Below are 26022 nucleotides of genomic sequence, written 5' to 3' on the forward strand. Positions count from 1 at the left end.
GACTCGAAGAGTGTACTTGACAATAGAATCCATAGATCATGTAGCAACAGAGTTTAGAGATGGAAATAAAAGTACATTGATTTATTTGGGACGGAGACAACCATAGCAACATGTTGTATTCTGGAATAACTCGAGAAACCATTACAGATATCCTCCTTCCTATTCAGGCTTAAAAGAGTAGTTGATAGTTGCTAGATCCTCTTCCTCATCTTCCATTCACTTTTCAGCCCACTGATATCTTTTTCTAGTACTTGAAGTGTTTCAGCAAGGGTTCCCTATGAGGAGAGAAAACAAGACTTTAAAAATTGTTGCTGAAGGAATACTTGCACGTCTTGCTCTGTTAGCAGGGACTGATACATCACGGAATATAGCATATCTTGTTTAGTGAGTACCAACTGCTTTGATGTGGTAGTCTGAGGAGTGAATATAAAAAAGTCCTAATTTAAAATTCTTCCATTTTGAAGCTTAGCTTACTGATAATTAAGAGATGTCTTGTTAATTTTCTGTTACTTTCATAGATTATCTATTTCCTGCCTCAGTCCATTTATCATTCATCTTTACATCAACATTATAGTCATCTGTCTTTAGAAGTTACTTGATGCAGGTTCAGTATTAACTTCGGATGCTAATCTCAACCCTTTTCTTCTGTTAGAAATAGCAAACCAAATCACTATGTAAATTGGTCAATGTGTATAAATTCTGTGAGTAGTTGTTTGCAAAATTGGTTTAATGGGAAAAAATCAGTTACTGTGATAAGCCAAAATAAGAGAAGAAAGGGGAAAAAACCACATGATCTTCATAGTAGATGCAAAAAAAAAAATCAACATCCATTCCTGTTTTAAAAATAAAAACTAAACACTTTTAACAAGCTAGAAACAGAAGGTAACTTTCTTAATCTATTAAGGGGTGTCTACAGAGGACCTTACAGCTAGCATTATGCTAAAGAATTAAAGATAATCTTTTTTTCCCTGTGATAGAAAAAAAAGAAAAACACAAGATGCTCAATTTTAATACTTGGTGTTGTAAAAAATATAGAGATAACTAAGTTAAAGTTATCCAGATTAGAAGGGAAGTAAATTATGTTTATTGGCAGTTGATGTGATCCTATAGGTAGAAAATCTTAAGCAATCCACAGAAGTAGTTTTAGAACTAGTGAACTGTTCAGCAAAATCAGAGAATATAGGATCAATATGCATATCTTGGGCTTCCCAGGTGGTGCTAGTGGTAAAGAACCTGCCTGCCAATGCAAGAGATATAAGAGACATGGGTTTGATCCCTGGGTCAGGAAGATCCCCTGAAAGAGGGTATGGCAACCCACTCCAGTATTCTTGCCTGGAGAATCCCATGGACAGAGGAGCCAGGCAGGCTACAGTCCATCGGGTCACAAAGAGTCAGACACTAAAGTGACTGAAGCGACTTAGCATGCATGCATGTATGCATATCTATATACTACCAATGAACTTTTGCAATTGAAATTTAAATTATTTTATTAACAAAAATTAATATGTATAAATAAATTTAGTAAAATACTTATGCATCAGAAATTACAAAACACTGCTAAGGGAAGATAACTTTCTGAGAGAAGGAACATGTTAGCTAAGAAAAATTAATGAATATTTAAATTTTAATAAATGGAAATTCATCTCCTGATCATTGATTAAAAGGCTTAATATTGTCAAGATGACAGTTCTTTCCACTTTTATCGGTAGATTCAGTTAAACTTTATTGGTATCTCATTCAGATTTTTATAGACATTGATAAACTAATCCAAAAATTTGTGTGGAAATTCACAGGACCCAAAATAATCAAAAGTTTTTTTGAAAAAAGAACAGAGGTGGAGGACTTCACACTTCCTGATTCAGAACATAATATAAAACTACAGTAATCAAAACAGTGATAGTAGCATAAAGATAGATTATAGATCAATGAAACATAATTCAGAATCTAGAGATAAACTCATACAATTACGTGTCTCCCACATATCAGATATGCTCAATAAAAGAAAGTGAAAGTGAAGTCGCTCAGTTGTGTCCGACTTTTTGCAACCCCATAGACTGTGGCCTACCAGGCTCCTCTGTCCATGGGATTTTCTAGACAATAGTACTGGAGTGGATTGCCATTTCCTTCTCCAGGGGATCTTTCCAACCCAGGGCTCCAACCCGGGTCTCCTGCATTGTAGACAGACGCTTTACCATCTGAGCCACCAGGGAGGCCCAAAAGGCTTTAATTCGTAAGGCATTCTGGAAAAAGTTCAAGAATAGAAATCAGAGCAGTTGTTGCCAGGGATGGGGAAGTAGAAGGGTGCGGACCCAAAGTGACATAGGTTCCTTCCTAGGGTGATGGAAATTTATATCTTGATTGTGGACATGGATACACTACAGTGAACATTTATGAAACTCAGTAAGCCATATACTAAAAAGGGTGAATTCTTTTGTATGGACATTATCTTTAAACCTAAAGCAAATCCCTTATGATTATATAGTGGAAGTGACAAATAGATTCAAGGTATTAGATCTGATAGAGTGCGAAGAGCTATGGGTGGAGGTTCATGACATAGAAGCCTTGACCTACTCCTTTTCCTATTTGAAAGCCCTCATTATTCATGAATAATGGAGTGAGTAGCCTATCCCTCTCCAGGGGATCTTCCTGACCCCAGGATTGAATGGGGGTCTCCTACATTGCAGGCAGATTCTTTAGCAGCTGAGCTACCAGGGAAGCATATAGAAACAGCAACTGAAAGTTGAGGGATTTTTTATTTATTTATTTATTTTTAGTTTGCCTTTTCGTTTCCTGCCATTTCGAAGATAAAGTACTTAAAAGGAGTGCATTTATTTTCCCTTTGCTTATCCTCTTGAACAAACCGTATTCTCCAATGCAGACAACCTAGTTCTCTACACTAGACTTACTAACTTGCCATTGCAAACAAAAACCTGTGTCCCATGTACAGCACTGTCTCTCTTTTTCTTGTGTTTTTCTGCTCTCCTCTAGTCCAAGTTCAAAGAGATGTATTGTGGGAAAAATTTTTTAATCAATTTAGTTTGACATATATATCGTCTTATTTATTCCATAGCCCTCTCATTAAAATGTATGGAAATTTGAATGCATGTGATTTCTCTTATACATTGAAATAATTGTCTCCTGTTTCACTTAATTGTATCAAAATTTACTCATTCCATTTCTAAGCATACTCTTGAAGGAGTAAGGTTTCCTCTACCCAAACCATATGAACCATGGTGCCTAGAATCAAGTTTTATAGAAGAATCATTCTGTTCATGTGTTTGATGGTGATGATACAAGAATAATTAGGATTCATTTCAGAATTTGTTTCTCATTGGTGTAGTTGGACACTATGTTTTAAAAACTTTGGGGACAAAACCAAGGGAAAAAAAATACATATTTGGTAGAGATGATGAGTTTAGATGAGAAAAATTTCATTTTCCCCAGTTCTATTGAGAAATAATTGAATATATCACTCGTGGGTTAAGGTGTACAGGAAAAGTGCATGTGAAAATGTTAGAGGATCCTAAGAACATCTGAAAAGAAACTTTATAAAATAGTTTAATGGAGACAATGATTACACTTAGGGAGTAAGTATAACTCATATTTTTTATCATGCCAGGTGTCATAAAATGTTAGAAGCATTTTTTGTGACTCTACTTCTAATGAAATTGTTATGGATTAAGTGTTATAAGGTATGTGCTTGGTTAATTCTAAGGAAAATATGTTGACTATATATTTACTTTGTCTTGTAGAAAAGAACTTCTAGAATGGACTTCTAAGGTGAATTTTTCTCACAAGATATGTAGGAGTTGCCCTGTACTTGATAAAGTTTAATGTTCAGATCCTGAAAAAAAAAACCCAAAGTTTAATGAAAACTAGGCGGTTAAATATGAACGTAATCAAGAGTATGCCAGAAAAATGTGACTAATAGGAAGGACTGTCTGGTGAAGGTTAGTATAACCTTGGCTATAAATCTGTGCAAAATCACCTCTAATAACATGAAAACAGAACATATTCAGCTGAAATATTATTTTTGTCTTTAAAATTTTTACTCTGTTTCATAGGGAAAAAAAAAGATTTTTGCAAAATGCCTCATTTATTAAAACTCTAATGATATATTTGGAAACACCTTTGTTCTCCTTGACGGGGGGAAAAGGCCAAATTCCTCTATTTTTTAAAAACAAAAGCATCCTATTCTTCCTGTCTCTCAATTTTTATATGAATATGATAATAAAATATACTGAGTATAACCTCCATAATTAAGCTGAGTTTTCCATGATGGTAAACTCATACATCGACTGTAAGGCTGATCTGGTTCTCTACCTCCATTGCCCCACTGAAGACTTGGCAGTTCTGGGTGCTTAGCTGGTGGTCCCCTGCTCCCCTCCCTCACCATCACATGAGTGTCAGGAAGGATATGTTCATTGGAGAACACACATATTGGTATGCGCCTCTACGTCTTTAATTTTCAAAGCATTTTCACATGTATATTACCTTATCTTATCCCATTTCCTAGATTGCAAGGTGAATCCCTGGCTAGATTACTACTATATAATGTCATGATGATGTCAGAATTAGCTGGCGCCTCTCACCTCCAGAAGTCTACCTGTTATTTCTGATTTCAGGAGCATTCTCAGTGACAGAAGATAAACAAGATATTACATGGTGGAAAGTGAATGATATTTGGCAACATTCAACCTAAGTTTGAATCATCAGTTTCCTAATCTGGAAAATGAGGCTAATATACATTTTCAAGGTTGTGATAAGGATTATATGATACAGTACATATTTGGAACAACCAGCACTTTACCTAAATCATGGGAGAACCTCACTGAAGGATAGAGAATAATTTAAATAATAACCTGTGATTATAATAAGGCTGTCATTAATTGAAAGGTGTCATACCATTGCTAGGAGCTGCTAAACTTGAGTAAAGACTTACTTTGAAGATGCTGTTTTCCTCTAAGAATGCTCATCCATTAAAAACTAAGCCATTACCTGCCAGGCCCTGTGCAGCATGCTGTAGAGGCAGCAGCGAGAGAGTTTCTGCTCTCATGCAGCTGACGTCTTAGATGGATCTTTCACATTCGCAGCCTGGGCTACTTTTACAACTTTCTTCCACCAAATGATTATACTTTTAGCAGAACTTCAGTAGTAGAATTAATTCAGCACCAAATCTTTGTTGAGAAGAGGAAGATAGATTAAACACTGGGAGAAATTTTCTGATAGTTAATATTGGCAATATGCACTCAACACCTCTGGGGTAAAAAGCTCTCAATCCATTTGTCTCCTTGTCCTTAAGAGTGAATGAAGTTCATCATATTGCTGCCATATTACCAAGTTAAGAACATTCAGTGGAGCCCCAGTCACCAGGTCTTACTTAAAGAACCTTTCCTAGCTAGTATGTTTTCAGAGCTTCCCATTTCTTTTTTTCCCCACTTTGGGCTCTGTGTTTCTAGAACGCCAAACCCACATTGAGTGGGGGCTCTACCTCGTTAAAACACTTTCACACTCATTTCAGCAAATTCTTCAGGCTCCACATGTTGCCTTTGGGTTTTGTTTAGACATAAGAATCCTATCCTGCTGCAAAGCCTTTTTTCTCGTTATCCCTACATTTGTTTTTTTTGTTTGGAAATCTTAGCAGTTTCCTGGTCTGGACCTCCCATTGGTACTTCTGAAGCTTGTTCCCTAGCATCATGAAGTCAGCTTCATGGAGGTCAATGGCATTAGGGGGCAGGGCCATTGCTTAGGCCTGAGTAAAGGCAAGGGCTGTGAAAGAGACTGTGAACCAGGCCTTTGGGTGCAGGCTTTTTGCAGCTTGACCTTGAGCCAGAGGCAAGCAGCCTCATCTGGAATTGAGGATGAGGCTGAGGCAGATTAGGTATCTTGAACATCATGCACTGTTACCAAGCTGCAAGCTTGCTGAATGTGTGGAAAAGCACACTTCAGGATCCATCAGGGCATTGCTAGTTCTAAGCCTGCTAAACATCTTGAGACTATTGCTCCCAATTTCATTTTGCGTTTGGAGTCCAGAAGTCAGGAATAACATTGGGTTCAGAGTTACATGACTAATCCTCTTGGTATCAAGTTTGCTTTGGTTAGATAAATTACCTAAATTCTAACATTCTAACTTTAACTTAGTTTTCCAATTCCCACAATGTCCAGAGGAGAATATGGTTTAAGTAGCTCCCCCCCAACACACACCTACACACACACACACACACACACACACACACACACACATTGTATGTCAATAACTTATTTCTGGCTCAATAATTTATTTATAGCTGTAGCTGGAAGACAGAGTTATTGGCATAATCTTGGCTAAAGCCATTTTCTTCCTATGGCAAACAATCTCTGTTGAGATGGATTCTCCAAGATTAATAATACTCATGAGCTGAGACTGAGGGAGAAAAGCAACTTTGTGAAGAGAGCATCCTACTAACTGGTCTCGGCAGTAAATAATGGGCCTGCCAACCAGAGTGTTCTCATGCCAGCTACAAACTGGTGCTTGCCATGGGTACTTACCATGTATCTCTAAAAGGATTAAATCAGGTACTGCTGCAGCTGCTGGTTTTTAACAACCCCTGAAAGGAGTTCAGGGTGGAGTGCAGAAATGAGGCACTCTGTGCTCTGGAAAGAACTGGTGGAACAGGCCCTCCGGTACTTAGATATTTTCAGGAGTATATTTTATGAGCCCAATTCTTGTATCTCCTCACATCTAGAAAAGCTCTTAAATTCTTCATGGTGGTGACTGTTCCTCATGAGTAGCAGAAGCCTTCTGCAAAAGATATGTACTTGGTTGCATGTACGGCCCCTTCACCAAAATCACATATTTACTGTCCTTTTCCCACTACATCTTTGGAGCAGTTTCTCAGAGCTATCTGAAACTCTATCTTCCTGGCTATAGTCCTCATTTTCCCCCAAATATAATTTAACTCACAACTCTCATCTTGTGAGTTTTTTTTTTTTTAAGTCAATACCATGTCCATCAAAAAGTTATAAGCTTATGTAATTCAGCAGATAACTGTCAAAAAGGTCGATAATCTTAATTGTAAACCTCACTGTATAAATGCATAGCTTAAAAATAATCTATACATATTCACGTATTGTAGACGAGTTCCTAAACATATGTATGTATGCTCAGTCATTCAGTCTTGTCCAACTCTTTGCAACCCTATGGACTGTAACCCACCAGACTCCTCTGTCCATGGGATTTTCCAGGCAAGAATACTGAAGTGGGTTGTCATTGCCTCTTCCAGGGGATCTTCCAGATCCAGGGATCAAACATGCATCTCCTATGTATCCTACATTGGCTGGTGGCAGTGTCTTTACTATTGAGCCACCTGGGAATCCCCAGAACACTTCCTATACAAAGCCTTAATTTTGCCCTCTTCTTTAGGATTATTGCTTGTTCTTTGCTTGTTAATAATATTCTTTATTTGTAAGTAACCTAAAAATGTACTTTCTCTAATATGTAAGTGGAAAAGCCCTCATTTTATCTTCATTTCAAATGATACTTCCCTTGCTTAACTGTGGAGATTAGAGGGAGCTTGGGCTAAGAGACAGCTGCCTGAAATGATACACTGAAGTACTGAATGCATAAGCAACACTTGCTACCATCTTAAGCAATAAGATTGTCCTCTTTTTACCCTAAGAGCACAGTATCCTATTGCCCTATTTGCTTGTAGTCTTTCTTACTTAGTCAAAGAGATCCAGAATATCAGTACTAAGGAATCCTTACTGCTTTTGGCTTTAACTCCACTCTGACATTAAAGGAAGTACTAATACCTCAAGAGACTAAACAGAATTTGTGAAATCTGTAAATATTTTCACTCCAGACATACCTGAGGCATCTCTATACCCAAAATACTAGGAAGCTCTCAACTTTTTGAAAATTCTCTCACATCCACTTTAGGTAACTGTGATTGCTGAGTCATAAATCGCTTCCTTTCAAGACAGGACTAGGAAAATATCCAGAGACAGTCACAAAGATAACCATCTAAACGTCCAGGCTAATAATGTGAAAAAAGTATTTTCTATGCTTTTTTGGCTGTCTTCCTTCATGCTGTGCTTCCAGGAAACCAAGGCCTTTTCAGGTTTCAGAATGAAGAGTGCACTGGCTTTTCAAATACTTGAAAGTAATTATGCATTCTACCAGACAGCTTAGGGGAAGTTGTAAGGGAACCATTTCCATCTCAATGTAAATGCATATTTCACCTCTGTAGATGTATTCTGGCAGAAAGCTTCCTCATTCCAATAGCATGCCCTGTTAGGTCTTAAAGTAATAATTAAGCTTGCTTTTCTGTTTTTTGTATTTTTCTTTCATTTTTTACATTTCAAAGATGACGTCTAAGTTTGCTTTTCTTGGATTCCATCTCTAATATCCCTAGAATATTTCAGATGGATGAGGTAGTCATGAAGTGAAGTGAAAGTGTTGCAGGAAGGGGGACCCTTTCCAGGGCCCGAAACTGGGCTCTTGTCTAACAGTCAGAAATGAATTGTCCAAGGAGACACATATGCTGACAAAGCAAGAGACTTTATTGGGAAAGGGCACCCGGGTGGAGAGCAGTAGGGTAAGGGAACCCAGGAGAACTGCTCTGCTGCGTGGCTCACAGTCTCGGGTCTTATGGTGATGGGATTAGTTTCTGGGTGGTTTTTGGCCAGTCATTCTTGATTGGCACGCATCGCTCAGCCAAGATGGACGCTAGTGAGAGGGATTCTGGGAAGTGGACAGACACGTGGTGTCTCCTTTCGACCTTTCCGGAACTCTTCTGGTTGGTGGTGGCTTATTAGTTCCATATTCCTTATAAGGATCTCCTCTTATAAAACAACTCATGCAAATGGTTACTATGGTGCCTAGCCAGGGTGGGCGGTTTCAATCAGTGTACTCCTCTAACAGAAGTCACCTAGTCGTGTCCAACTCTTTGTAACCCCAATGGACTGTAGCCCGCCAGGCTGCCCTGTCCATGAAATTCCCCTGGCAAAAATATAGAATGGGTAGCCATTCCCCTCTCCAGGAGTTCTTCTCGACCCAGGGGTTGGACCCAGGTCTCCTGCATTGCAGGCAGATCTTTTACCATCTGAGCCACCAGAGAATAGACTGCTAATTTTGTTTCAGTTTGGTAAAGAAACACCTCTTCAACTACCCTTCCAGGTTAGATATCTGTTGACCTAGTAATAATTGTCCATCTGTATTTTTATCATCCATAAGTTAACTGGTAAATTGATCCTAAAAACGGCCCCTCCTAACTAACATTAACTAGACCTCCTAACTAACTAACTAGAGAATTCAGGTATGACCTAAATCAAATCCCTTATGATTATACAGTGGAAATGAGAAATAGATTTAAGAGACTAGATCTGATAGACAGAGTGCCTGATAAACTATGGACAGAGGTTCCTGACATTGTACAGGAAACAGGGATCAAGACCATCCCCAAGAAAAAGAAATACAAAAAAGTTAAATGGCTGTCTGAGGAGGCCTTACAAATAGCTGTGAAAAGAAGAGAAGTAAAAAGCAAAGGAGAGAAGGAAAGATATATTCATTTAAATGCAGAGTTCCAAAGAATAGCAAGAAGAGATAAGAAAGCCTTCCTCCCTGTACCATCCTTCTGGGTCATCCCAGTGCACCAGCCCCAAGCATCCCGTATGCTGCACTGAGATGACCCAGAGGGATGCTATGGGGAGGAAAGTGGGAGACGGGTTCAAGATGGGGAACATGTGTACACCCGTGGAGGATTCATGTTGATGTATGGCAAAAGCAATACAATATTGTAAAGTAATTAGCCTCCAATTAAAATAAATATATTTATATTAAAAAATAAAATTAAATTTTAAAAAAGAAAGCCTTTCTTGGTGATCTGTGCAAATAGAGGAAAACAATAGAATGGGAAAGACTAGAGATCTCTTCAAGAAAATTAGAGATACCGAGGGAACATTTCATGCAAAGATGGGCTCAATAAAGGACAGAAATGGTATAGACCTAACAGAAGCAGAAGATATTAAGAAGAGGTGGCAAGAATACACAGAAGAACTGTACAAAAGATTTTCAGGACCCAGATAATCAAGATGGTGTGATCACTCACCTAGAGTCAAACATCCTGGAATGTGACATCAAGTGGGCCTTAGGAAGCATCACTACAAACAAAGCTAGTGGAGGTGATGGAATTCCAGTTGAGCTGTTTCAAATCCTGAAAGACGACACTGTGAAAGTGTTGCACTCAATATGCCAGCAAATTTGGAAAACTCAGCAGTGGCCACAGGACTAAAGGTCAGTTTTCATTCCAATCCCAAAGAAAGGCAATGCCAAAGAGTGCTTGAACTACTGCACAATTGCTCTCATTTCACACGTTAGTAAAGTAATGCTCAAAATTCTCCAAGCCAGGCTTCAGCAATACGTGAACCATGAACTACTATATGTTCAAGCTGGTTTTACAAAAGGCAGAGGAACCAGAGATCAAATTGCCAACATCCACTGGATCATTGAAAAAGCAAGAGATTTCCAGGAAAACATCTATTTCTGCTTTATTGACTATGCCAAAGCCTTTCACTGTGTGGATCACAATAAACTGTGGAAAATTCTGAAAGAGATAGGAATACCAGACCATCTGACCTGCCTCTTGAGAAATATGTATGCAGATCAGGAAGCAAAAGTTAGAACTGGTCATGGAACAACAGACTGGCTCCAAATAGGAAAAGGAGTATGTCACTGCATATTGTCACCCTGCTTATTTAACTTATATGCAGACTACATCATGAGAAACGCTGCGCTGGAGGAAGCACAAACTGGAATCAAGTTTGCCAGGAGAAATATCAATAACCTCAGATATACAGATGACACCACCCTTATGGCAGAAAGTGAAGAAGAACTAAAGAGCCTCTTGAAAGTGAAAGAGAAGAGTGAAATAGTTGGCTTAAAACTCAACATTCAGAAAACTACAATCATGGTATCTGGTCCCATCACTTCATGGGAAACAGATGGGGAAACAGTGGAAACAGTGTCAGACTTTATTTTGGGGGGCTCCAAAATCACTGCAGATGGTGATTGCAGCCATGAAATTAAAAGATGCTTACTCCTTGGAAGGAAAGTTATGACCAACCTAGACAGCATATTCAAAAGCAGAGACATTACTTTGCCAACAAAGGTCTGTCTAGTCAAGGCTATGGTTTTTCCAGTAGTCATGTATGGATGTGAGAGTTGGACTATATAGAAAGGTGAGCACCAAAGAATTGATGCTTTTAAACTGTGGCATTGGAGAAGACTCTTGAGAGTCCCTTGGACTGCAAGGAGATCCAGCCAGTCCATCCTAATGGAGATCAGTCCTAAATGTTGATTGGAAGGACTGATGTTGAAGCTGAAACTCCAAAACTTTGGCCACCTGATGCGAAGAGCTGACTCATTTGAAAAGCCCCTGATGCTGGGAAAGGTTGAAAGCAGAAGGAGAAGGGGACGACAGAGGATGAGATGGTTGGATGGTATCACCAACTCAAGCACATGAGTTTCAGTAAACTCCAGGAGTTGGTGATGGGCAGGGAGGCCTGTCTGCAGTCCATGGGGTCGCAAAGAGTTGGACATGACTTAGCGACTGAACTGAAGTAATATTAAGGTTCAGAAATTGCTTTCATTTGGTCCCTAACTTAATTTATTGCTGTTATTTGAGACTATCTCAGTGTCATGTACAGATGTGAGTGTTGTACCATAAAGAAGGCTGAGCACTGAAGAATTGATGCTTTTGAATTGTGGTACTGGAGAAGGCTCTTGAGAGTTCCTTGGACAGCAAGATCAGACCAGTCAATCCTAGGGGAAATCAACCTTGCATATTCATTGGAAGAACTGATGCTGCAGCTGATAATTTGGTCACCTGAAGTGAAGAGCTGACTCACTGGAAAAGACCATGATGCTGGGAAAGATTGAGGGCAAGAGGAGAAGGGGATGATGGCTGGATGGCATCACTGACTCAATGAACATGAATTTGAGCAAACTTTGGAAGATAGTGAAGACAGAGAAGCCTGACATGTGGTAGTTCATGGGGTCAAAAGAGTCAGACACAGCTTGTCAAAAGAACAACAACAAAGTGATAGCTCTCTGATGTGGAATTGTGTTTTGAAGGATAACTTAATTCAGCTCTCAGATTCCACCACCACAACTCACATCCTTAGATGCTCAGAGTCTGTGATGTTATGCTAAATTCTGTATTTACACTGAGTTCTTGTCCCAGGAATAGAACTTTCTTTTTAAAAGAGAGAGTTCCCTGGGAGTAGAACTTTCCTTTATTAATAGATTTGATTCCTACATTTGTTCACTCCCTGGCTATTTGACTGTGAAATTCACTTGATAAAAAACACAGGTTTTTAAAAGATAGATAATAATTGCAATTTCAGAAGACTGGGAAAAGAAAACAGATACGTGTATAAAGCACCCACCAAAGTGTATACACACAGGTAGGCACATGAGTAACACTGATTATGATAATGTTCCTGCTGAAAAAGGACAGGTAGAAAGAAAAGGAAAAAGGAAGAGAATTGAGAGTAGGGGGAGAAGCAGAAATAAGAGAAAAAAGAGGGAAGAGCTGGAGTGCGTAATGGGAGAAATAATGAGATTGTACTATTTTGCGAGCTCTTTCCAAGTATCTCTTTCCTTCATCTACCCAGTTCTCATCTTTGGTGCGATTGCAAAGCGTAATGAGACTCTGAGAGACTTTGTTTCCTCTTCCCCCACTCCCCCCAGGAGAAGCCCAGGAAAGCTGCTTCTCACTTTTTCTGTGCTGGCTTTGCCCCATCTTTTGACCTCCTTTCTGCATTAGTTCACCTCCCCAGCACCACTCCATCCTAAAGCTTGAGAGCTTCTCTACCATCAGGATTTCCTGATTCATGAGAACCCTTTATCCCCAGCCTGTCTAAAGGTTGTCTCAGTCCAGTTAGATAACATTGGAGTTAGATTTGAAATTTAAATAGAGTTGGAGGCCGCTGTCTCTGTTTTGTAAACTGCATGTTAAGGAAAAAAAATCCCGCTGATTTTTGTCTAGTTAATTTAACTGTCCTAAGTTAAAATTAAGAGAAAAGAGTAACTGGAACACTGAGCGAGCAAATTTAGAATAAACATAGAAGTTAATTCTCAGCACAAGTATTCTTTAAACTCTAATAGCCAGTAAACGTAAACATGAAGTGACAGTTTCTTCATTACAAATGTAAACACACAAAGAAACTTAGCCAGCAGCAGTTTAAAACAAACCAAGAGATAAAACCTCCTAGTTTGCTTATGCCTGAGCCTTTTTCACAAAGACTGTCTTTCTTTTTGGTTTATTATTTCCTACCTTAGCACTGTGGCTATCGAATATATAGTTACTAAAAGAGTTATGCCTGGTGCAAAATAATTCTAGAGTCAATGAAGAAAGAAAAAATACTTTTCACATAACTTTCAAATTATGTAAAACCTAGTTAAAATGTGTATTTTCATCCAGAATATCGCTTTTTTGCCTCAGGCCTAACCATTAGTTTGTTCAAGCCTTGGATGAAGCAGGCATGAGTCTCTGGGCATACTATTGTAGGGAAGAGCCACCCACACACTCAGGAGGAGATGTTTCTGATTCCTCATTGAGTAGGTTTCATAGCTATGCAGTCAGGGTCACTTGCCTGCACTTTCTTTGATAGACAGTTCTTTTGATCAAACAGAATTCTTTCAATCTTTTGTACTTTGTTCTGTTATAATGCAATGAGAATAAAGGAACGTTAGTTGCCTCGTGAGTGGGTGACAGTGGTTAGAACAGCCTTCAGAGGAAAGTCTGAAACTAAGATGAGCAGTGCCCTAAATGGCTATGGTAGGGTTTGCATGCAGACAGCTGAGCATAATTCAACACGTTTCTGCATCTCAACTGTTGCTCTTGTCAAATATTCTTACTCGTTTTTGGATAATTTTGACGTTATTCTTCTTGAGGTTCTGCCGAAATAGCTGGTTCTCTCTCTCATGTGTGTGTGTATAAAACTTTCGTGTATAGAATTAGCATCATTATGTGCTAATTGCTTATGCTAATTGGGAAATATTAAGGTAAACGCTGTGTATTTTAACTAAAGTGAAAGTTGCTCAGTCATGTCCGACTCTTTGCGATCCCATATACCATACAGTCCATAGAATTCTCCAGGCCAGCATACTGGAGTTGGTAGCCTTTCCCTTCTCCAGGGGATCTTCCCAACCCAGAGATAGAACCCAGGTCTCCCTCATTGCAGGCGGATTCGCTACCAGCTGAGCCACAAGGGAAGCCCTTTAAATAGAGTAGGTGGTTTAAATGACTCCAATTCAAAGACAACTTCACTTCAGTCATTCTTATTTTTAAATCTGCCTCTAGATATTTCCATTCCCAATAGCAAAATAAATAAATGGACTAACAAACAGCAGTAATATATTATTTTACTTACAGAAAAAAGTGCGATTTCAAAAGTGCAGGTCTAGGATGTTACCACCACTTTCAGAAATGTATATACATTATCTGCTTTTTAAAACATAAGCTTGAACTCAAGCAGATTTGCATCTTCTCAAATAAATTGATGAAGTTCAAATAAGTTACCTATAGTTGCACAATTTTATTATATTTATCACACTGTCTTATAATTTTTGTTAACCTACCCTACATGAAACTGCCTATAATTTTAATAAGCCTATATATAACATTTTGTATTCTGCATTCATGTACACATTTCCTTATATTAGCATAACTTTCATACTTATTATAGCAATAGAGCATAATATATTTAACAATCCAGCATTCCATAGTGTTAAAACAGCTCCCTTTTGTTAGGTTATGGTATTAATAATAGCAGTTATAACACCTACCACTTACCAACTGTTTACACAATGAGTGTTCTGTTAAGCGCATCTTTTTACAAAGTAGAGACCATGCCTAGTTTGTTATGTGGAACACCTTGACTTTAATTTGGTAGACTTAGGTCTCAACTTCCTGTGTGATGATTAATCAAGAAAAAAATTCTATTTTGATTCCTAACTTTCAATTTTCTCCTCTGAAAAAAATAAGAATAATAATAACTGACTTATAGGTTGTATCTACCAGAGTGTAACACATGGTAAGTGTTCAAGATATGGGAGAAGATTGTTCTTGGGAACTACTTCTAAAAATGATTTAACCAACCGTATAAACTGAAGATATTTGTATGATTTTGTGCATATTTCTATATGGATTTCCAGGATAATTAAGTAGTCAGGATCAGCAACTATATGCTAAGTGTCCTTTTTTTTTTTTAAATCAAATCCTCACCATCTTTCCATCATTCTTCTTTTTTTCATTCTTTATTTGTTCTTTAAAAAAATAATAAAGCCTATTATGACCAAGCATTTATGAAGTCACTTCTTGACTCCAGGTTGCATCTGGCATGAAGGAGATGCTATCTGTTCAACTAGCATCAGGGCACAATCTCTGCTGTAAGGCCAGTGAATAGGCAGAAACGTAGGCAGGTGTATGTGTTCACGTGTCTGTCTTCTACAGGAGGCCGTAGTTGGTCATCTTGATGTATCACATCAATGCACTTGGCACGATAGCCTCCTGGGAAAGACACATGTAAATAAAAAAGAATACAGTATTAATCATAAAAATAGGTTTATACACAAAATGTTGTGGCTGTATATTTTTTGTCTAAGTGATTAAGGAGGTTGCAGGATTCATTTCTGAATTAAATTTTTAAGTAAATACCAATTTACCAGTTAAAGAGAGAGGAGTCCAAAGTTTAAAAGGTATAGTCCACCCAGCAAAAACAAGATGCAAAGTCAAATATGACAACATGAAAGAGACCTACCATTGTCCTACAGCCGTAATGACTGTGGTAGATGATTAGTGTTAGGGTAAGAGGGTGAGAAAGTAAGCAGGGTCAGAAAGTATAAAGGAAGCTGGGAAATATCCTGTGCCTCCTATGTGACAGGCAGTATGCTGGACATTTTATGCATTTTCGGTCCTACAGTTCTCAGGATAACCCTATTTAAGAAGTGATGGAAATAAGTCTTTGAATAGAAAGTCAGTTGTCCAAGGTCATGCAGCAAGAAAAATAGTGGAATTGATGTTCAGACCCGAGTCTTTGACATCAAACCCCTTTTCTTGTCATCAAGATGCAATTAATATTTAAATGGGAAACCACTTAAGTATCTTTTCATTTGTTTCGGTTTAATTAACTTCTCTGAAGATAAATCTTTGGAATTTTATTCTGTATTGTCTCAAACTTCATCAAAAGCATGGAGTGGTTGTTCTAGAAAACTTATTTTAACTTTTCTTTGATATCCTTCAAATGAAAATGCTTCCTCTCCGTATATTTTCATGTATTATGTAGCAGATTCTTTTTAATATAGTTCTTATGCTTTGTTTTGTTTTGCTTCATCCCCTGTTTATCTGTTATTAGATATGACCCACTATTTGCTTTTCTATGGGATCAATGGAGTGTCTTTTACCTGCTTTAGGATGTCTCTGTTTTCTCTTATAATCTTTCTAAGATCTTCAGCAAGAAAACAACAAAAAACAAACCAAAAAAAGAAAAAAAAAAATACTGGTTATCTGGCTTCCTAGAGGCTGGCACATACAGGCAGAGAATCAGAGCCTGGAGATTTGATTTGCTTCATGAGAAATTCATTCTGTCATACTGAAAAATAACATTTATTCTGGTGGCCGGATTTCTCCATCCATCCTCATTGGTCCAGCCTGTATGCCAGACTGTGGCTGAATCTACCCTCCTTTCTGGTACTTCCTCCGGGAAGCACCCCAGTGCCCCGAGAAAAAGCCCTGCTATACTCATAATACTGCATTGCCCTGGATCTATATAGGGAAATGGATTCCCAGCCCCTGCTTCCAATCTGCTGTAAAGCATCCCCTTTCTTTAATATCATCCCTTCCAAATTGAGAACTAATCATTCTCTAGACCAGAAATCAGCCAATGGTATCTGTAAAGGGTCAAATAGTAAATATATTTTAGCCTTTCAAGTCACAACCTCTCAACATTACTGTTATAGCATAAACGTAACCAGAGATAATATATACGTGAGATGTTGTGGCTATATTCCAATAAAACTTTATTTATAGACTCTGAAATTTGAATTTCAAATAATTTACACTTAAATGATTCCTTTGATTTCCTCCAACGATTTAAAAATGTGAAAGCCATTTTTAGCTCACAGGCAGCAGTCTTTACAGTTTGCCAGCCCTTGCTCTACACAGGCAGGATGCTTGTTTCTTCTGCAGGGTAAACTGGAATCTGACCATCATGGTCTCCAGTCTGACTGCTTTCACTACAGCATCTCCAGTGCAGAACAGCGCTTCATAGTTTCTTGTGATCGTGCAGTTTCTACCAATTTTCTCCTCTATCTGTGGGTCCTACCCCCTTGCGATCTGGTCACAGGCAAGGTGCTTAGACTTTGTTAGCAGTTAGTATCTGATCTAGAAATGAGAGAGGGGTTGTGGGGTTTTTTTTTCTCTCTCTTTCTGGAAAATTTTTGTTATTTTACATTTTTTGTTCTTCAGAAACCTCTCCAACTGAACTAAATTAAACTGACTGCTAAATAGTTTGTATTTCTTTAATGATATATATTTGAACTTCATTCACATCATTTTTAGATTATTATTCTTAATCTTTCCTCTTGAGATTATGTTGCAAACAGGAACATAATTCTGGTAAATAAAGGAAATAATTGACAAAAGTGTGACTTGAGACTTTCTCTTTTTCAGTTTCTACTTTTGTTGCTGCTGTCACTTATTTACTTAATCAACAGATATCTATGTGTACCGAAAAGATCTTACATTTTGACATACAAAGATGAGTAGAATACCATGTTTGTTTTCTAGGATACTAAATGTGAAACGGTGATACCTGTTTTTATAATCCTCTTGATATCTGTTCAGTTCAGTTCAGTTCAGTCTCTCAGTCGTGTTTGACTCTTTGCGACGTCATGAATGGCAGCACACCAGGCCTCCCTGTCCATCACCAGCTCCCAGAGTTCACTCAGACTCAGGTTCATCGAGTCGGTGATGCCATCCAGCCATCTCATCCTCTGTCGTCCCCTTCTCCTCCTGCCCCCAATCCCTCCCAGCATCAGAGTCTTTTCCAATGAGTCAACTCTTTGCATGAGGTGGCCAAAGTACTGGAGTTTCAGCTTTAACATCATTCCTTCCAAAGAACACCCAGAGCTGATCTCCTTCAGAATGGACTGGTTGGATCTCCTTGCAGTCCAAGGGACCCTCAAGAGTCTTCTCCAACACCACAGTTCGAAAGTATCAATTCTTTGGCGCTCAGCCTTCTTCACAGTCCAACTCTCACATCCATACGTGACCACAGGAAAAACCATAGCCTTGACTAGATGGACCTTAGTTGGCAAAGTAATGTCTCTGCTTTTGAATATGCTATCTAGGTTGGTCATAACTTTTCTTCCAAGGAGTAAGCATCTTTTAATTTCATGGCTGCAATCGCCATCTGCAGTGATTTTGGAGCCCAAAAAGATAAAGTCTGACACTGTTTCCACTGTTTCCCATCTATTTCCCATGAAGTGATGGGACCGGATGATATTTGTTATTCATACCATAAGTCATAGGGAGCACAAGTTAGCATAGGAAAAAGTGTGTGCCTGGCATACTCCAAGTGATATGAAAAAGAAGAATAGATTACAGAATAGGGCCCTACTCGCAGCCTTAAATATTGTTAAATGAGGGGATTGCCTGCATTGCAATGCTGTTGTCAAGACTAAATGAAATTTTATACACAGACATGCTATAAGTGCTTAGCATATAACTTCCCCCCTCAAATTTACAACGGAATGTTAGATGTTTTGGGTTAGATTTTTATTGGTAAATTTATAACCTTCCAGTAATGTGATACAGTTTACTACTAAAATATTACTTCTTAATCACTATATAATGTCTAATCACTAAACTTTTTACTTCTTTACTGATTTACATAGTGTGGTTCCACTGCTATACTACTCATTAACAGAGTTTATATAAATTAAAGCCCTTTCGTTGGATTGCTTGTCAGGCATCTTTTTGTTTTTTAATGCTGCAGGTTGTAAAGATGCTCTTGTGCAAATGGTACAAAATGATATCTGCTGACTAACTGTCTTTTCTGTGTGTGTCTGCTTAGGTCTGAACAGTGATGGCACTTATTTCTGTTACGAGTTTCTCAGTGGACTGTGTATTAACTGAACTATACCCATTCCCATCATGATGTATACCACCAAGGCTCCTCACTAGTAAGTCATTCTCTATTCAGTATCATTTGTATGGTTATATATTGAGATTTTCAACACAGTATGCATTTATCTTGCAAAAAATATGTAAGACACGTGCATTGGTGTTACTATTATGAAACATGGCTAGACAGTCTATGTACCAACCAACTGAAAAATGAAAAAGTACATTTAGATGCATCTATCATATATTTTTACTTTTTGATATATATGGTAATTTAAGTATATCTAAATAGGCAGAATTCAGAAGTATAGAATTTTACCTCTTTTTTAACTGAATGAAAGTAGTCACTGGAAAGTTTCAGTGACTTTTGGTTCTGTCATCTCATATAAATCTGGCAGTGTAAGACAGAAGTATCTTATTTAGCTTAATATTTTGAAAAAGGTCAATTTTATTGCAGTTGCTCCTAATAGGGTAACTGATATACTTCCACTTACACAGGTATCATATGGTAATTGACATGGGATATCTATGGTGTCATTGAAAGGAAATTCTACTCAATTCCCTTAATTTTAGTTCCAGCCCCAACATTTATCATCTAACTAGTCCCTTAAATCTTTAGGACCCAGTTTCTTCATCTACGAAATGAGAGGTAGACATTCTGCTTTGCCTAATTCATAAGATTGCTTTAAAGGATAACTGAGATCCTGAATGTGACATTATCAACAGTAAAACCCCATAAAAATAGATGATATCTGTGGCTCACTAACACCACTAGTAGGAAGGTGGGAAAAAAAATCACAATTTTCTTTTAAAATTGGCTAATAGAGTCAAACATTTTATATGTTATTCACCTGAGATAAATGAGAAGATTATACTTAAATTAATGACCCCAATTTTTTTGTATTTGAGAAAATTATGATTAATTAAGGAGCACATGTTCTTCATATATACTTGCACACACAAATCCCCATCAATCATAATAATTAGGCTTCTAGTTCTGATCTCCAGAATATTTACTCCATTAGAGTTTATTTTTAAGTGTTTCATACTTAGATGAGACAAAATACAAGATACTTTTCATGTGTAATTTCATTTCAGGATACCAAGAGGACAATGTAGAAATGCAGTCAGATATTACTCATTCAGTTTTAATATGTTAAAATTTTTGTTTCCTGAAATCTCTTTAACACCTCATCTGATCATCCATTTAGCCAACAGAATGCAGCACTAGTCTGCTTAAAATAAAAAACTGAAAACGAAAATTTTGACATGTATTTAGTAATACAGAGAAAGACTTCCACTAAAGTTGAATGAATTATTATATAATCAAGCCAGTACAATAAAAGTGGTTTGCAAGTTTTTTTCCAGAAATTGGATATGATTACCATTGAAGAGGCAATGGTTTACTACGCAGATAAAATTTTTACGTATAAGTGAGACAAAAATCTTAATTAACAGGTAACATGCGGTCACTTGCTTGTATTGTAGCATAATGCTTAAGTATGGTGGGGTGAGGCGGGGCTAAAGACAGATTGCCTGGGGTTGCAACCCAGATTCATCATTTTCCATCTCTGCAGTGTTGGATAGGTCATTTAACTGCTCTTTGCCATAGTTTCCTCATCTGTAAAATGGGTCTAATAATGAATATTTATTTCATAGGATTGTTGTGTGAATTACATGAGTTAATTTGGTTGAGCACTTAGCAGCAGCACTGTGTGACACTTGTTAGGTAATCAGTCAGCATTAGTGATTTTTATTCACTGGATAAGCATGGGATTATCGTGCCAACTATAGGTTCTGGAATCAGAAAGCCCTAGATTCAAAACCATTTACCAATTAATGGTGAAATCTAAAGTAGTAACTGAACTATTTGCATTCTTAGTTTCTGAGAAATAAAATGGAAATAATTAAAATATACTCCATAATGCTTTTGTTAGGATGGTTTGGCACCTTTGTTGGGTTGGGAATTTTGAAGGTATATTCACAGATTACTATCTAATGCAGTTGTAAAATAACATGCATCAGAGATTCTCTGTTTCTGAAAGTATCTTGCCATATGCTATATTTAGGGGACTTTAAGAAATGTGTCCAGTTACATGATTTGCTCTGTCTGATCCAGAATTTCAAAAAAGACAAACGGATAATTTAAATCAAATTATAAGTACAAGCAACAAATATGACATCATGATTAAAAAGCGAAAGTGACCCACTGCATTTGAAAATATGTGGGTTATTTTCAAATATCTTTTGATATTGATTTCTAACATAACTTCCACAGTGATGAGAGAGCAGGCTCTGTATTATTTCAATATCCTTAGACCATGAAGTTTTTGCCCTTTGTTTTATATCCCTGGATAGGTTCCTTGTCTCCTGGTTTATAGATTCTGGGAACCTAAATAGAATTTATATCCTGCTGTTGTTTGAAAATTGTATAAATCTTAATTATGTTGAAGTGGTTCATAGTGCTTTACAGGTCTACTGTATCCTTCTATTTTTCTGTCCATTCATTCTATTAAGTTTTGAGAGCTTGATATTGCAGTTCCAACTAAAAATCTTAATTTTTCTAATTAAAAATAATTGTAATAAAGAGTAGAACTATATGTAACTTTGTTCTGTATTTTCCAAGTCTTCTATAAACAAATTATCATACTTTCATAATTTAAAAAAATAAAAAAGAAGAAAAAAATAAAAGTAACAGAAATCCACTGACTATTTTTTAGGCCTAACAGGGAAACAGTTCAGTTCAGTTCAGTCGCTCAGTCATGTCCGACTCTTTGCAACCCCACGAATTGTAGCACGCCAGGCCTCCCTGTCCATCACCAACTCCCAGAGTTCACTCAGACTCACCTCCATCGAGTCGGTAATTCCATCCAGCCATCTCATCCTCTGTCGTCCCCTTCTCCTCCTGCCCCCAATCCCTCCCAGCATCAGAGTCTTTTCCAATGAGTCAACTTTTCGCATGAGATGGCCAAAGTACTGGAGTTTCAGCTATAGCATCGTTCCTTCCAAAGAATACCCAGGATTGATTTCCTTCAGAATGGACTGGTTGGATCTCCTTGCAGTCCAAGGGACTCTCAAGAGTCTTCTCCAACACCACACTTCAAAAGCATCAGTTCTTTGGTGCTCAGCTTTCTTCACAGTCCAACTCTCACATCCATACATGACCACTGGAAAAACCATAGCCTTGACTAGACTGACCTTTGTTGGCAAAGTAATGTCTCTGCTTTTGAATATGCTATCTAGGTTGGTCATAACTTTGCTTCCAAGGAGTAAGTGTCTTTTAATTTCATGGCTGCAGTCACCATCTGCAGTGATTTTGGAGCCCCCCAAAATAAAGTCTGCCACTGTTTCCACTGTTTCCCCATCTATTTCTCATAAAGTGATGGGACCAGATGCCATGATCTCAGTTTTCTGAATGTTGAGCTTTAAGCCAACTTTTTCACTCTCGTCTTTCACTTTCATCAAGAGGCTCTTTAGTTCGTCTTCACTTTCTGCCAGAAGGGTGGTGTCATCTGCATATCTGAGGTTATTGATATTTCTTCCGGCAATCTTGATTCCAGCTTGTGCTTCTTCCAGCCAGCGTTTCTCATGATGTAGTCTGCATGTAAGTTAAATAAGCAGGGTGACAATATACAGCCTTGACGTACTCCTTTTCCTATTTCAAACCAGTCTGTTGTTCCATGTCCAGTTCTAAGTGTTGCTTCCTTACCTGCATATAGGTTTCTCAAGAGGCAGGTCAGGTGGTCTAGTATTCCCATCTCTTTCAGAATTTTCCAGTTTATTGTGATCCGCACAGGGAAAGGCTTTGGCATAGTCAATAAAGCAGAAGTAGATGTTTTTCTGAAACTCTCTTGCTTTTTTCATGATCCAGCGGATGTTGGCAATTTGATCTCTGGTTCCTCAGGTCCTTATTTGTTAGGCAGATTCGGCTGTTACTACATTTAAAATGACTTTCCAGACAGGGAAGAAAGAAAGGAGATGGAAAAATAAAATACGTGTCACAAAGTGATGGAGAAGGAGAGTTTGAACTTTCATTTTCATAATCCTATGCTCTAGAACAGATTGTATACTTGTTCTTATTATGAAGAAATTTATAATATTTTCTTTTGGACTTGTGTTGGACAAAATTCAGTGGTTGAAATGGGTGACGATTTTCAAATGAGTCATGATTTGTTTCCAAGGTGGGAAGTACTGATAAATTGGGGCCGTAATCCAGGAGTAGATTGTGGCTGGCTGGTGTGTATCACTCAGAACAGAAAGCCGAGTCTCTTTCCCTCACGTCTTAGTTATAAACCATCTGAAACAATGGTGATGCTCTCTCAGTCCATCTCTGTATCCATCCATATCAGCCTCCAGAGAGTATTTCAAAGTAAATGGAACCTGACTTGTCCATAACGTGGATTATAACATTACTGAATGCTTCTGTACACAGTCTCCTTTATTCTTGTTTATTTTTTCAATAACTTTAGCTTTTATCAAGTTTGCACCTGACTAGGAAAATCATGTTTGTGGCGAAAGCATTTGAGGGTAAAGGTTTTGGAAGTAGATTCCTAGGTCAGAGCTCACAACCATGGATGTGGGATTGGGCTTGGCTGTTGCTTTGCTGTCTCTGCATGGGACCCTAGATGACCAGATACACTGACGTCTCTGGTGCTTTTCTGTCCTGCTTCTCCTGGGCTCTGCCTTATCTCATGCTTTCAGTCCTTCAGTGCAGCCACCATTCATATTTTGAACTCTCATATTAGGATTTTGCGTGTAACAACAAAAAAAAGCAGCAGCATGGTGTTGGAATACCAGCCCTACTGGACAGACAGATGCTCATGTGTCCTTACTTATTTTCATAATCTTTATAGATTTGTGATGTTTATATTAAACATTTTTCGTGAATTTAGAAGCCTCCTTCTAAAGGACTCTGACTTAGATGTCAGTCTCAGTTCAGTTCAGTCACTCAGTTGTGCCCGACTCCTTGCAACCCCATGAATTGCCACGCCAGGCCTCCCTGTTCATCACCAACTCCCGGAGTTCACTCAGACTCACGTCCTTCAAGTCAGTGATGCCAAGCAGCCATCTCATCCTCTGTCGTCCCCTTTTCCTCCTGCCCCCAATCCCTCCCAGCATCAGAGTCTTTTCCAATGAGTCAACTCTTCGCATGAGGTGGTGAAAATACTGGAGTTTCAGCTTCAGCATCATTCCTCCCAAAGAAATCCCAGGGCTGATCTCCTTCAGAATGGACTGTTTGGATCTCCTTGTAGTCCAAGGGACTCTCAAGAGTCTTCTCCAACACCACAGTTCAAAAGCATCAGTTCTTTGGTGCTCAGCTTTCTTCACAGTCCAACTCTCACATCCATACATGACCACTGGAAAAACCATAGCCTTGACTAGACGGACCTTTGTTGGCAAAGTAATGTCCCTGCTTTTCAACATGCTATCTAGGTTGGTCATAACTTTGCTTCCAAGGAGTAAGTGTCTTTTAATTTCATGGCTGCAGTCACCATCTGCAGTGATTTTGGAGCCCTCAAAAGTAAAGTCTGACACTGTTTCCCCATCTATTTCCCATGAAGTGATGGGGACCAGATGCCATGATGTCAGCCTATTATTTGATAAAAAGGTATCTCTAAAAACTAGACAGAAGTGCCAGAATTTTGAGGAGACATGGGGTATTCAGAAGACAGAAGTACTGGAGTGGGTTGCCATTTCCTTCTCCAGAGGATCTTCCCCTTTGATCCAGGGATCAAACCCAGGTCTCCCACACTTTAGGCAGTCATTTTACCATCTGAGCCACCAAGGAAGTCCATTCAGAACTGAAGTCTCCTCTAAATTGGAGACAGGAGATTGAAGTGGTTATCAGTGGATCTTTAAGAATAGGTCTACTCAGTCATCATAACATCATTGTGATAAGGGGAATAGTGTAAACCTCTGATTCACAGTTGTGAATGAGCAGAAGGTATTCAGGGACAAGCAGAAGAGTTGATTAAAATTGAATAACTACTGCAGAGTAACCAGAAGTGGAATAAGATGAGTTGTGAATGCCTCAAGGAGCTTTGCCTGGCCCCCTTTCATTTGTCTACTGTGATCTCCTCCACCTTTTTGCTGGCCAAGCCCAACCTAGAAGCACCCCAGCCTTAACGTATGTGACACCACAAGCCTCCTCCTATTTGTGGATACCGCCTATCAAACTCCAATTTGTCCTTCCAATCTCATTTGACATGCTCTCCCTTCTATGAAAACTTCCTTAATCCTCCTTTTAAAATTAACTACTCTCTTTTCTTTCACCCCTGTATTATGCACACGCCTCTTTGGTAGACTACACTCACTTTTTTTCCAATTATTGGTTGATATTTCTATCTCAGTCCATGCAAGCTGCTAAAACAACACCATTGACTAAGTAGCTCATATAAACAATGGAAGCTTATTCCTCACAGTTCTGGAGTCTAGAATCCAATCTCTGCACTGGCAGATTTCACGTATGGTACAGGCTTGTTTCCTAGAAAGCCATCTTTTTGCTGTGTCCTCACATGGTGAAAGTGTCAAAAGCAATTTCTTGAGCCTCTTCTTTGTATCCTAAATGTAATGAGAGCTCCACACTCATAACCTAATAACCACCTCCTGGAGGCCCAACCTCCAAATACTCTCACACTGGGCATTAGGATTTAACATATGAATTTGGGGGACAAAGGAGCATTCAATCTACAGAAGCATGCATCTTTCCTATTGCATTCTTGCCTTATTGAGGGTAGTCCTTATCTTCCTCAGTAAGATTATTATTAATTTACATGGTTAAAAATAACCAGAAAAATGAAAAGTGGCTACTTGCAATGTACCATGATGGTTATATCGTTTGTATAAGTTATAT

General features: G+C 38.3%; 1 protein-coding gene across 5 annotated transcripts in view; it reads left to right on the forward strand.

Moving 5' to 3' along the window:
* Positions 1-26022, forward strand: part of CHRM3 (cholinergic receptor muscarinic 3) — a 563657-nt gene that overhangs the window by 139692 nt on the left and 397943 nt on the right. For 4 of the 5 annotated variants that reach the window (XM_027962271.3, XM_060406400.1, XM_060406398.1 and 1 more), the window contains exon 2: positions 19120-19228. The exons of the other annotated variant lie outside the window; for it this stretch is intronic. The gene's annotated coding sequence lies outside the window, so the exon portion shown is untranslated. The remainder of the gene's footprint in view (positions 1-19119; positions 19229-26022) is intronic. 5 annotated transcript variants of the gene reach the window in all.

The sequence above is a fragment of the Ovis aries genome, chromosome 25 (assembly GCF_016772045.2).
Source record: "Ovis aries strain OAR_USU_Benz2616 breed Rambouillet chromosome 25, ARS-UI_Ramb_v3.0, whole genome shotgun sequence".
Taxonomy (NCBI): Eukaryota; Metazoa; Chordata; class Mammalia; order Artiodactyla; family Bovidae; genus Ovis; species Ovis aries.